Genomic DNA, 13918 nt, shown 5'->3' on the forward strand with positions numbered 1-13918 from the left:
AGCAAATTCACCATTTCTGTGCCATTTGCTTTCTTCCTGCCTAGATGGATTGGTTGGTGCCCAGCTGCCCTCACTGGTGGGTGAGGGTGAGGGTGACCTTCTTTGCTCAGTCTATGGACTCAGATGCCAGTTCTTCCAGCAACATCTTCATAGACACACCCGGAAGTGTTTTACTAAGCATGCCTTAGACCAGTCAAGTTTACACGTAAAATTTAACTATCATGTGCAGACTCAGGAGGGAAGCCGAGAAGGGCTGGCCTACTTGGAACCGCGGGTGTCATACCAAGCACTCTGGACTTTGTCCCAAGACCCCTGGGAGTCACTGAAGCAGTGGTTTGATGGGATCAGATCCACATTTCTGGAAGATCATTGCACAGAACCACCATGTGGATTGAAAAGCTGTAGCACGATCCTGCGGTACAATGACTTCTGAAATCGCGGCAGGGCTGTGGGCCCCTTTCTGCCTCCCCATGTGGCCCCGATGGGAACTCTGTGTGCTTATGTGTTTAATGTGGTTGCTTATTTTGATGCAGTGAATTATCTTTGATTTGGCACAGATTTGTTTCTCTCCTTTATTTTCCACTACGGCTTCTGTTTGAGGAGAATGGTGGTGTATTTTCTGCTGCTCACGGTATTCGAATGCATGTTCTAAAAAAGCAAGGCAGGCTGTGGGCAGAACGGGAGGCCACTGGGGTGTGGAGAGCATCTGAACTGTCCAGGGCCTTAAGCTGCAGCCTGTGCTCTGTGGTGGGAGTGGGTTTTGCTCCTCTCCTGTCTCGCTCAAGCCTGGTTTCTGAGAAATATCTCTTCCTCATGGACAATCCTCCACATATCAGGGAAAGTCCTTCCGGCTTTGGGTGGGTAGCTAAGACCTGTGGATGTCCTGCACTGTTGGCATTTGGATGGGGTTGTGCAAAGGGTCTCGGTGGAGTGGATGTAACTTCTGCTGGACCGTCTGTGGCAGAAGGAAGGAGGAAGCAGGAAGGATGCCTTCGACAGATGGCACAGGCCATAGTCACAGGGTCTTCAGGGCAGGGGACATGTGACAAGTCTGTTTAAATGGCCAGGGATGCCCTGCTTCATGCATCGAACTTGCACTGGTCATCTATTTTACATGTGGTAGTATAGATGTTTCAGTGTGGTCTGGGACAACCCAGAGGGATAGGGTGGGGAGGGAGATGGGAGGGGGGTTCAGGATGGGGGACACATGTACACCAGTGGCTGATTCATGTCGATGTATGGCGAAAACTATCACAATGTTGTAAAGTAATTAGCCTCCTATTAAAATAACTTAATTAATTAAAAAAATGGCCGGGGATGGACAGGAGGCATCGGCTGGCCTCCCTGTGTATCCTTGGGGCTGGTGGACAGAGTTCAGCTGCCTCTCCACAATGACTCCTCCCCTTGTGCCCCCCACCCCCAGGTCTGGTCCCCTCAGAGACCCCACTGAGCCCCTTAGGTGGCATCTCCTCCCCTTCTCTACCCTCTTCCAGTCTAACTGATACTTTCCAAATTTGCTTTTATGGACTTTTAAGTCCTAAGAGGCTCTTTCTTTTCCCACAAGCTGTCATCTTGAAAATCAAAAGTTTAGAACTTCCAAATGATGGATTTTGAGGTAGCATCAAGAGTCCTCTTTAAAAGTTAAAAAAAAAAGGAACTTTTTTTTTTCTTCTCTTTATACTCGCCCAGCAAGTATTTATCAAGAACTTGTTATGTGCAAGATGTTCGGAGTGCTGGGAGTATAGCAGAGAATAAAACAGACCTCCATGCCCTCATGAAACTCGTATTCCAATCTGGAGAGGTAAAAAAATATGTGACTCCTTGACCAGTGGGAGATGTAAAACAGAAAGGCACAGAATGACTAGTTCAAAATTTCGTCTTGTCTTATCCTCATGGAGCATCTCTTGAAAAGCAACCGGAGTGGCCCAGTCTGAGATTCAGTTCTTTTTTTTTTTTTTTCACTTTTTTTTTTCTTTAATAGAAAATTATTTAATTAGTATACATGTGTTCCCCATCCTGAACCCTAGATTCAGTTCTTGTACGTTCATGCAGGAGAAGATCCGTTCCTGTCACTTGTCACTCAAGGTCCTCACTGTGATTTCCACGTGCCTGTCTAAGTCTTGTCCCTGCTCCTTCCCTTCATGAGCTCCATGTCCCTGTCACACCAAGCCGATCTGTGGACTCCTGCACGTGGAGTGTGCTTTCCTGCCTCCAAGCCTTCGCTCTAGCCCTTCCTCCTGTTTAGAATGCCCTCTCCTCTCCTTTCGGACTTTCTGAATTCAGTCTACTTTTGAAACCCAACTTCAGGGACTTCTCTGGTGATCCAGGGGCTAAGACTCAGTTCTCCCAATGCAGGGAGCCCAGACTTGATCCCTGGTCAGGGAACTAGATGCGAAATGAAAACAAACAAACAAAAAACCAACTCCAGCTGTAAGTACTTACAGTATTTGAACTCAGTTCAGAGTGAGTCAATTATACCTGATTTCAAGGCCTGCCTCAGTTTGGGCCAATCACTTGGCCGCTTTGAGCCTTTGATTTCTTATCTGTGTACTGGGTTGGTATGAAGGTTAATGGGGTAACACATAGCAAGCGGTCATTAAGAGTGAGCCATGGTTACTTCCCCCTGTAATGAGCTGACACTTTGGGGATGTTGGGATGGGGTGAACATATTTTGCACGTTGATGAGTCTTCTGGGGCCCAAGGGTAGAGTGTGGTAGACAAAAAAAAAAAAAAAAAAGGCCTTCAAAGACATCAGCTTTTTAATCTCTGGAAAATGTAAATACATTGTCTTACTTGGCAAAAGGGACTTGGCAGATGTGGTCAAGTTAAGGATCTTCAGATGGGGAGATATCCTGGATTATCTGGGTGGGTTTAATGAAGTTACAACGTCTTCATAAGAGGGAGACAGGAAGGTTGAAGTCAGGGACTGATTGGAAGATGAGACTCTACTGGCTTCAGATGGAGGAACCATCATGAGCCAAGGAAAGCAAGCATCTTCTAGAAGCTGGGAAAGTCAAAGAAACAGTTTCTCCCCTGGGGCCTCCAGAGGAGCACAGCCTGGCTGACACCTTGATTTTTGCCCCGTGAGACTCATTGCAGACTTCCGATTTACAGGGCTGTAGAAGAGGGCGGCAGAGGCTGAGATGCTTCAATAGCATCATCAACTCAACGGACGTGAACTTGGACAAACTCCAGGAGAGAGTGAGGGACAGGGAGGCCAGGTGTGCTGTAGTCCATGGGGTCACAAAGAGTCAGACGGGACTTAGTGCCTGAACAACAACAACAAAAGATAACAAATTGTGTTAAGAGACCAAGTTTGTGATGATTTTTTACTGCAGCAATAGAAAACTAATGCTCAACCATCTCTCTTTTTTTAATTTAAATTTATTTATTTTAATTGGAGGCTAATTACCTTACAATATTGTATTGGTTTTGCCATACATCAACATGAATCCGCCACGGGTGTACACGTGCTCCCCATCTTGAACCCCCCTTCCACCTCCCTCCCTGTACCATCCCTCTGGGTCATCCCAGTGCACCAGCCCCAAGCATCCTGCATCCTGCATTGAACCTGGACTGGTGATTCATTTCTTATCTGATATTATACATGTTTAAATGCCATTCTCCCAAATCATCCCACCCTCTCCCTCTCCCACAGAGTCCAAAAGACTGTTCTATACATCTGTGTCTCTTTTGCTGTCTCGCATACAGGGTTATTGTTACCATCTTTCTAAATTCCATATATATGCGTTAGTATACTGTATTGGTGTTTTTCTTTCTGGCTTACTTCACTCTGTATAATAGGCTCCAGTTTCACCCACCTCATTAGAGCTGATTCAAATGTATTCTTTTTAATGGCTGAGTAATACTCCATTGTGTATATGGACCACAGCTTTCTTATCCATTCATCTGCTGATGGACATCTAGGTTGCTTCCATGTCCTGGCTATTATAAACAGTGCTGTGATGAACATTGGGGTACACGTGTCTCTTTCAATTCTGGTTTCCTCGGTGTGTATGCCCAGCAGTGGGATTGCTGGGTCATAAGGCAGTTCTATTTCCAGTTTTTTAAGGAATCTTCACACTGTTCTCCACAGTGGCTGTACTAGTTTGCATTCCCACCAACAGTGTAAGAGGGTTCCCTTTTCTCCACACCCTCTCCAGCATTTCTTGCTTGTAGACTTTTGGATCGCAGCCATTCTGACTGGCATGAGATGGTACCTCATTGTGGTTTTGATTTGCAATTCTATGATAATGAGTGATGTTGAATGCTCAACCATCTTCAGGGATTCATGCTCTTTGGTAAACCAGAAAGATTCCATGGAGGTTATTACTATCTAGTCAGTATTTCTAGTTAGCGTGAAAGCCGTGGGGCACTTTCCACCTAGATGCGCAGGAATTTCTTGCCTTGCTTACGTCTGAGGAGGTCTGCGTTGTAGAGGTGGAACAACTTGGCAGTACCTGACAGAGGCCAGAGGTCAAAGGCCTGAGCTCTGAACCCACACAGACCTGGGTTTGAATCCTGGGAGGCCCCTAAATTGCCGTGAGGTCTTGGGGAAGTGACTACCCGTCTCCAGTTTCACATCATCTATAAATTAGGAAAAACACTACTTCAGGATGGTTCTAAAGAATATAGGAAGCACTGTGTATACAGTTCTCAGTGCCATGCCTGGTGCGTAGCAAGTTGCTGCTGCTGCTAAGTCGCTTCAGTTGTGTCCAACTGTGCAACCCCATAGACGGCAGCCCACCAGGCTCCCCCGTCCCTGGGATTCTCCAGGCAAGAACACTGGAGTGGGTTGCCACTTCCTTCTCCATAGCAAGTACTCAGTACCTGTTAGTGGTTGTTATTATTATCCTTAATTGTTATTTTTTTTACTCTGATGCGATCACAGGCTTGTGACTGTTTTAGGGCAATTTGTGAGTTTTCAAGGATTGTAGATGCTGTCGTCCTAAGAAATCCCAAATATTATTGCTTGATGCTCCACACAGCACACACATGGACGATTTGTTACACATATGTAGGGGCTTCCCTGGTGCTTCCAGCAGTAAAGAATCTGCATGCAATGCAGGAGACCTGGGTTTGGGAAGGGGCTGGGAAGATCCCTTGGAGAAGGGAATGGCAACCCACTCCGCTATTCTTGCCTGAGAAATGCTATGGACAGAGGAGCCTGGCAGACTGCAGTCCATGAGGTCACGCCAAGAGTCGGGCATGACTGAGCCACTAACACTTTTCACACGTATGTAGAAAGGAGTGGAATACAGAGGGATGGGCAAGACTGTCCCTCAAGAGAGTTTTGGGTGGGGCAGTGAGGCTATCTGATATAATAAGTAACACCGAGCCCTCACTCTGCCCAGTGCTAAGGGCTTTGCATGCATTTGCTGACTCATGGTCCCTAACAGCCCTCTGCAGAGTGGGAATTAGCATCCCCAGAGGTCAAGGAGGTCAAGCAGCTCGCCCCAGGTCTGGCACCTGAACACGCTCAGAGCCTACCCCGCCTTGATGCCTCCAGGACTTCACATTCCTGGGGGAGGGTCCAGGAGTGCCTGGCACCACGGCTGTGAACGGTTGCTGGAATGCCCCAGGGAAGAGATGCAGCCCACCCAGGACCACAGCTTTCCCCTTGAAACAGCGCAGCCCCCGTGCTCCCCGTGGAAGGAGGAGGAGTGGAGCTGGCAGAGCCTTCCTGGCGACAGCTCCGGATAGCGCCACCGGGGCGTGTGTTTTGAAGCGAGGCTGCCCCAGGGGGCTGCGTAGAAGAGAGGCTGTGCTATTGATGTTTCCCATCACGACGCTTACAGTTTCTTCATTTCTGGTCCCTGAGCCTCGGGAGTCCTTAGTGCAGCCGCCAAATTGCTTCATGCTCCAGAAAGTGGGGTGCCTCTTAACTAAGAAGAGAAAAATACTGGCATTTTCTACCAAGAGCCCCAACTGTTAGAGCTCCTTATAACATTGACAAGGTGTCCACAGCACTCCCCAGAGAGCACCATGCAGCTTTCTCTCTCTTTCTTTTTCCTTTGTTCTTTCTTCCCTCTTTCTTGCTATTGAAGGGACTCCGTCTTCACCTTGGTCTGCCACTGCAGCATTCAATACTGTATCTGAACTGCCCTTGTGGCTTTTGAAATTTAAATTGGTTAAAATAAAAGAGAAACTCAGCTTCTTAGTGGCAGGAGCCATATCCCCAATGATCATTTACCACTGGGCTAGCCATGTGACCAACAGCTGTGGCCGCCACACTGGCCCCCACAGACAGAGCATTTCTATCGTTGAAAGTTCTATTGGATAGCGCTGGGTCTGGGGCATTCGTTCATTGGCTCATTCAGCTCTTCCTTAACTGAATACCTGCTCTGTGGCAGACCCTGTTCCAGGTTTTGGGAAGTAAATGGTCAAACAAGAAAAGCAAGTCTCGGGACTTTCATGATGGTCCAGTGATTAAGACTCTGAACTTTTTATGCAGGGGGGCCCGGGTTTGATCCCTGGTCGGGGAACTACCATCCCACATGCCATGCGGCATGGCCAAAAAAAAAGAAAAAAAAAAAAAAGGAAAAGCAAATCTCTTCCCTTACAGAGTGACCTCCATGGTGGGTGAGACAATCAACAGAAAAGTCATTGCAGAATACAAAAAGAGCCCCGAGGAAACCAGCAAAGGTGAGGAAATGCAGAGTGATGGTGAGTGGCAGTCATAGGTGTGGTTGGGGAAAGCAAGCACAAGGTGAGTGCTGACCCGTGTCCCTAAGCTCTTGACTTCCCCACTGTTTGGTCCAGATGTGCTTGCTCAGATTTCGGGGAATGAACAGGTGTGTCCCTGGAATGGTGACCTCTCCTCTCTGCGGGCTTGTGTATCACCTCTTGAGAGGCTGGTGAAGGCAGAGTGTCAGGTCTTTCCCTTGAGGGGAAGAGAGAGTGTTGTCACGTGGTGGGTGTGGTCTCTGCTCTAAAGCACAGACTTTCCCAGTTACCACTTAATTGCTAAGGAATTAGAGTCCAGCTTTATATTATAGTGGACCTTCTTCCACCCCCCAACACCATGGATTGACATTTTCCTCCTTATAAAGGACTTGCCTGGGCTTCTCAGGGGGCTCAGTGGTAAAGAACCCTCTTGCCAATTCAGGAGACTCGGGTTTCATTCCTGGGTCTGGAAGATCTCCTGGAGGAGGAAATGGCAACCCACTACAGCATTCTTGCCTGGGAAATCCCATGGACAGGAGTCTGGTGGGCTACAGTCCATGGGGGTCACAAAACAGTTGAGCACGACATAGTAACTAAAACAATGAAGGACTTGCCTAAAGCAACAAAGCGACTTGTCACTGATGAGAGGAGATTTATTACCTCCAACCAACAGAATGAAGGGTTACAGTGGACATCTGTCTCCTTCTGCCTAGGGGGGTAGGGTCCTGGATGAGGGTTGGTCAGTGGTTGGGGGGCACTCCGGGCATTGTGTCTTAAATCATTGCTTCCAGCTGGTGTCCAATTGCAGAGAGCTTAGCTGGAGGTGACAGGTGGACCCCCACAGCTTCTTCTAATATCCACAGTGGAGTCAGCGATATCATGTCTTCCGACTTAAAACACTGAAATTTGAAATGACCTCTGGCTGTTTATTCACCATCAGTCAGAGCAGAGGATTACTGCTTGAAAATCATGGATGAAGTTGGGCAACTGACAGGATACAAGGTGGCAAAAAAGGCTGGGGTATCTTGTTGCAATCAAAATCCTGGGTGGCATTCCTGGAGGGAATTATGGAGCCAGTGGAGGCTGTGATTATGTTTTATGTAAGGAGTGTGGGATCTGGGGAAATGATTTGTGCCTGTTCTTTACCCTTGGTGGAGACGTTCATTCTCTCTGTCTCATAGCTTTTATTTGTGGTGTGTTTACTATGTGTTAGGCCGTATGTCCCATCCTCCAGGTTGTCTGTCTCAGTCCTTGTAACGGTGCTGTACGTTTGGCCCCATTCATCTTGCCCACGTTACAGGCGAGCAAGCTGAAGGTCAGACGTTTGAGATAATGTCTAGTCACAGGGTGATGGAGCCATAGACGATGATTGCGGTATCGGAGCCCAGATCCAGAACCGACTCTCCTCACTGGGGTGGGTATGCCTTTAACAGAAAACGCCGAGGAGATGAGGCTTGGCAGGCAAATAGTGCCCTGCCGGAATTCAGTATCACTGTTTGTTTTCATTGCTTTTGTTTTCACTTGAAATGATACTGGCTTCCAATTTACAGTAGTGATAAAAGTTTCCTCTAAACGTCAAGGTATTCTATGTTAAAAAAAAAAAAAGTGGTCCTACTTAAATAAAAATATGAAGAGAGTAATTTAAATGTGCTGTGGATGTGGCAAAGGTAGTGACAGGGGCATGAGAATGCCCACACCTCCTGGGAAGGCTGAGACGCAAGGCAACTGATTTGTTGGTTCCTAGGGCAAAGGGCTTCCCTGGTGGCTCAGACAGTAAAGAATCTGCCTGTAATGTGGGAGACATGGGTTCAGTCCCTGGTTTGGGACGACCCCCTGGAGAAGGGAATGGCTACCCACTCCAGGATTCTTGCCTGGAGAATCCTGTGGACAGAGGAGCCTGGCAAGCTATAGTCCCTGGGGTCACAAAAAGTCAGACATGACTGAACGATTAACACTTTCATTTTCAGGGCATCATAGGAGGGGCTTCTGGGCATTCAGAAGGTGAAATGCTGAGCCCTCCCATGTGTGTATTTGTGTGTGTGTGTGTGTGTGTGTGTGTGTGTGTGTGCTTGGGGACCACTGTGGTGGAATTGAAAGTTGGAATGCATTGATGTTGGAGATGGGAGACTTCTCTAGAAAGTCTTAGAAACTGGAGGCTCAATTGTGGCCATGCAGGGCAGGACCAAATTTTAACTCTCCCTGGAAAACACCTGTACATCTCTTTAAATAAGAGTTGACATGAGGTCTTTGTTCCAGCCACTGATACTCGGCATCTCATTGAATCCTGACGACATCCCCCTGGACATGGTGGTTCCCACTTTACAGATGAGGACACTGAGGCTCTGGAAGGATGTTATCTGACTAAGCCACGCATTTATGTGCAGTGGAGCAGGGTGTACATGCAGGAAGCGTGACCCCAGAGACCCTGCTCTTAGCATCTCCATCATGGTTAATCCTTGGAGCTGCTTATACATATTCTGTTTCTCTTCTTTTGACTTCAGTTCTCTGATGGATCTTTTGACCTCAGTTCTCTGATGGATCTAAGAAGAGTTGTGGATTTTTTCTTCTTTTTTCCCCCCTTGTTGTCTGGATGAGAGTGATGACTTTCAAGCTCCTTCCATGCTGGACTGGAAGCCTTCATTTTTGAAAGATATAGAATTGAATTAGAATAGAATAGAATTTGAAAGGTATAGAATTCTGATTTGACAGTTTTTTTTTGTTGTTGTTGTTTTCTTTGAGCACCTTAAATTGTCTCTACATGTTCCTCTGGATTGTGTGGTTTCTAACTATAGGTCTCTTATACTTATCTTTGGGACTTCCCTGGTGGTCCAGTGGCTAAGACTTCAAGTTCCCAATGCAGGGGGTCCGGGTTCTATCCCTGGTCAGGGAACTACATTCCACATGCCACAACTACCCAGCACAGCCAAATAAATAAATTAAAAAATATTTATCCTTGGTTCCCTGGATGTAATGTGTCCTTTTTCTCTGGTTGTCTTCAGGACTTTATCTTGATCTCCTCTTTTGGGGTCATGGTTGGACTGAACTTCCTTCCTGGCATATGAGTGTAAGTAGGACCAAGAAACTTTGCTTTGGCCAGTGGAACATGAACAAAGGTTCAAGAGACTTTACAGACTTTCCCATATTCTCTCTCCCACTGCCCATGGAAAGTGGAAACAACATTTAAGATACTCTCTAGATCCAGGTTCTGTTGTGAGGACAGGGTGGACCAATGACTCCAGCTGACTCATCATGAGCATGTAGCATGCAGTAAATAAATTTTCTGGCTATCAAGTTTTAAGGGATGTTTGTTATTGTAGCACAACCCAGCCTACCCTGTCTAATAGACTCTATCACTTTCCTTCAGATGAAATAAAGGAATGACTTGTGGGAGAAAGCCCAGTAATAGAAGTTTTTGCATGTAAACCTAACCCACTAATAACCACAATGATGGAGGGGTAGTAAGGAGGAAGATTCTGTGGAACAAAAAGAAAAAAGCACACACAACCAACCCTACAGAATTCTGAAAGACCCCTACCTTATCTTGCACACGGCATTAGCACTGCTATATAATTAAGATGCATATGCCACCTGACATTAAGCAGCCTTTTGTGAACTGTTAATTAAGATTAAATCAGTCACATATTTTATTCTTACTGAATTAGAAGATTAGTGTTAATTTCTGGCAGGGTTCCATTACTCCCTGTTGAAGGAAATCAATGTATCTGAACATAATTTAATGAGAAGAAACTGGTACCATAGTGAAAACAGGCTGGGGAGACATTATCTTGACATTTTAGGTAATTCGGTTAAGGCCAGCAAAAGAGGAGTGATTGACAAAGTCATTATTTCTTCCACCAAGGGATAGAAAGCACATTTCTGACAATGAATTAAGATTTCAGTGGTGAAGGAGCATGGTGAGAATCAAGAATGGGGTTAATGAAGTGCCCATTCCCCACCTTGTGTGTGGCTTCTGGACAAGTCTCATCAATCATGGAGTTTGCATTCTTGGCTTGAGATGAAGAAGGAACCCTAACAGAGTGCAGGTGGGCAAGCATGGAGTGGACAGGTGGGATCTTATTTGCAAGGTGTTTTCAGGTTGTATCTGGTGAGGACTGCTATTTGCAGGAGGCCTGCCCAGTTGGAAAGAAGCAGGCACTTAAATAATGGACAGGTGCATTGATGTGAATGTGTCTTCAGAGAGTGCCCGATGTTCCCCACTAAGATCAATAAAATATGCAGAAATGTCCTTGAATATTCTACATGATGTCACTGCCCCGAAACCTTCTTCCAGGCCCAGTTAAAAGTGCAGGAATAGTAAATGGTCAGTAGTTTAGTGGCAAATGCAGCAGACGTTATCTGCTTATGATGCCGGTGTTGGGAAACTGTGGCAAGGCAGGGGGTGTGGGGTGGGTGGGCTGGGGTCTGGCCCTGGGTGGTGTCAGGGAGTGAGGTGGGGTGGGCCCACAGGTGTCAGTGGGGTACAAGGGGGGAGCTCAGGAGGCCTCCCAGGAGAAGCCAGTGGAGCCGGGCACAGTGTGAGGCATCAGGTCCGACGTGATCAAGCCACAGGTAATGACTGGGTGAGACTGGGTAAGACCAAAGCCCAGAGGCCAGGAGATGAACTCTGGAGAGATTTCTGCAGGTGTTAAAATGTACAGAGAGGACTTCCCTTGTGGCATACAGTGGATAAGAGTCCACTTGCCAATGTAGGGGACACAAGTTTGATCCCTCTGTATGCTACACAGGGGAAACTTCCATATGTGGTAAAACAACTAAGCGTTTTCACCACAACTATGGAGCCTGGGCTTTAGAGCCCAGGAGCCATGACTACTGAAGCCTGTGTGCCCCAGAGCCCATGCTCTGCAAGAGAAGCCACCGCAGTGATAAGCCCGCACGCCTCAGTGAAGATAGCCCCAGCTCGCAGCAAGTAGAGAAAGCTCCAGTGCAGCAACGAAGATCCAGTGCGGCCAAAAATACATAAATAAAAGTAAGTTAAAAAAATAAAATGTACAGAGAGAGAGAGGCCATCAGAGAATGCTTGGGCTTTGCCTGCATGAGAGAAGGTGAACCAGTTAAACTGTATAAGCCAAGGAGAGGTTCCTGCTCGACCTCCTATGCCTCCTTACTCCCCTCCCTTTTGCCTTTCTTTCCATCCCTTCTCCTATGATTCCCTCTCCTTTTATTCCTTTCTCCCATCCCTTCCTCCCTCACTATTTATGGAGAACTTACAGTAGTGCTGTGTCTCTTAGCAAAATAGAACCCCGTCTATGGAAGAGGTGGTGCTAGTGGTAAAGAACCCGCCTGCCAGTGCAGGAGACATAAAAGATGGGGGTTTGATCTCTGTTAGGAAGATCCCCTGGAGGAGGGCATGGCATCCCATTGCAGTATTCTTGCCTGGAGAACCCCATGGGCAGAAGAGCCTGGTGGGCTACAGCCCATAGGGTCGCACAGAGTTTGACACGACTGAAGCGACTTCACATGCTATGGAAGAGCTGCACAAAGTGTCGATTGTACAGTGTTGCAAGCAAACAATGTGGAACGGATTAGCCCCAGGCGGCCTGGAGCGCATCTGGCTGAAGTCAGAATCAGGCTGGAGATGCCGCAGGGCCAGAAAGTGTGCGGGCGGCATCTTGGAGCGGAGAGGGACCTCAGTCCTACAGTCACAGGAATGTCAGCCTGCGTGAGCTGGGTGGCAGAATCATCCCCAGTTCTCCACAGATACAAGCTCAGGGCAGCCAATACTGTGACTTAGACCTGGGGGACCCTGAGCAGAGGGCCTAGTGGAGGCTACTGGAGTCCCCACCTGTGAGGTGATCACTGGGTGTGGCTTTAAACTGCCAAAGTTACCAGAATTTGCTATGCAGCCACAGCAGACTAACACACTGGGCCTGATTTGACCAGATTCATACCTAAATTTGCATAATGCAAGTCTAGATCGGGGCACTGAGGTGGATTTAAATAAACAAGGTAAGTTTATGTTTTGTGTGTGTTGCGCTCAGTTGGTCAGTCATGTCTGACTCTTTCTGAGCCCATGGACTACAGCCTGCCAGGTTCGTCTGTCAATGGAATTTTCCAGGCAAGAATATTGGAGTGGGTTACCATTTCCTCTTTCAGGGGATCTTTCTGACACAAGGATCGAACCCACATCTCCTGCATCAGCAGGCAGATTCTTTACCACTGTGCCACCAACGTTTATATTTTACTTCTGGTTAACATGGCTTGGTTGCCTTAGATAAACAGGGAATAATAAGGAAATAGAAACCCTTCAATATGCACACTTCCATTCTATTGGAAGCCATTTAAAAATTCAGTGAAGATTTTTTTGGTGAATTTCAGCTGAATTTATCACACACACATACACAACCCTCATATAGACTTTGCATTTACCTTTTCCTTAAATTAAAAAAATGGGATGCTGTACAGATGGAGGTCGAATTTGACTTCTTTCTCCTGGGATATCAACACTAATCCATCTCGAGTCACATGGCTGCAGGGCCCTGCGGGTGGCTGGATGCAGGCGTGGTCTTTGGCTTCGGAGTCCCAGCAGGGAGAACAACGCAAGCTCAGAATGCCACGGGCCCTGGGTAGATCATGGTCCCTAGGAGAGAAGTGAAGCTCTGGAGGGAGAGTGGAGAGCAGCATCTTGCCCCAGTGAGCCTAAGAAAGATACACCCTGCCCCGTCTATCAGAACCTGGGAACACGCAGACATACAGAAGAGTCAGGCAAATTCAGTTCTTAATGATTCGAAAAGACATTTGAATGGCAAAACATATCATAAATAAAGTCAACAGATGAATCATAGACTTGGAAAATATTACGCCAAGTATATGCAAGGGAATCTTAGAAGTCATCCAGACGAGCTTAAGAAGCTGACTAGAAAAATGGGCAGGAGGAGGCAGCTGACAGATGAGCAAATTCAAAAGGCCAACAGACAACTTGGAAGCACACTCACAGTTAGTGATGCAGGAACAAAAATCCAGTATCAGTTTATGTCCTTCGGAAAGTCTAAAATATAAAGCGACTGCCTGCTGCAGGTGGAAATTCGGGGAAAGGATGTCCATACCTTGCTGCCAGGAAGTGAAGGGTTTCCTTGAAAAGCAGGCTGTAGCTTTTAGTTAAAATGAAAATATGCGAACCTTTCCACTGAGCTCTCTTACTCCTGGAAGTCCAGCCTGTGTAACTGAAGGCATAAGCATAAGCAAGAATATGTGTCCAAGGATGTTTAATGTGGCATTGTTGGCAGAGGCAGAG

At 46.9% G+C, this 13918-nt stretch overlaps 1 protein-coding gene across 8 annotated transcripts in view; it reads left to right on the forward strand.

The window, feature by feature from the left end:
- Positions 1-13918, forward strand: part of RBFOX1 (RNA binding fox-1 homolog 1) — a 2433924-nt gene that overhangs the window by 138361 nt on the left and 2281645 nt on the right. The gene's annotated exons all lie outside the window — the stretch shown is intronic.

This window comes from Bos taurus, chromosome 25 (assembly GCF_002263795.3).
Source record: "Bos taurus isolate L1 Dominette 01449 registration number 42190680 breed Hereford chromosome 25, ARS-UCD2.0, whole genome shotgun sequence".
In the NCBI taxonomy this organism is placed as follows: Eukaryota; Metazoa; Chordata; class Mammalia; order Artiodactyla; family Bovidae; genus Bos; species Bos taurus.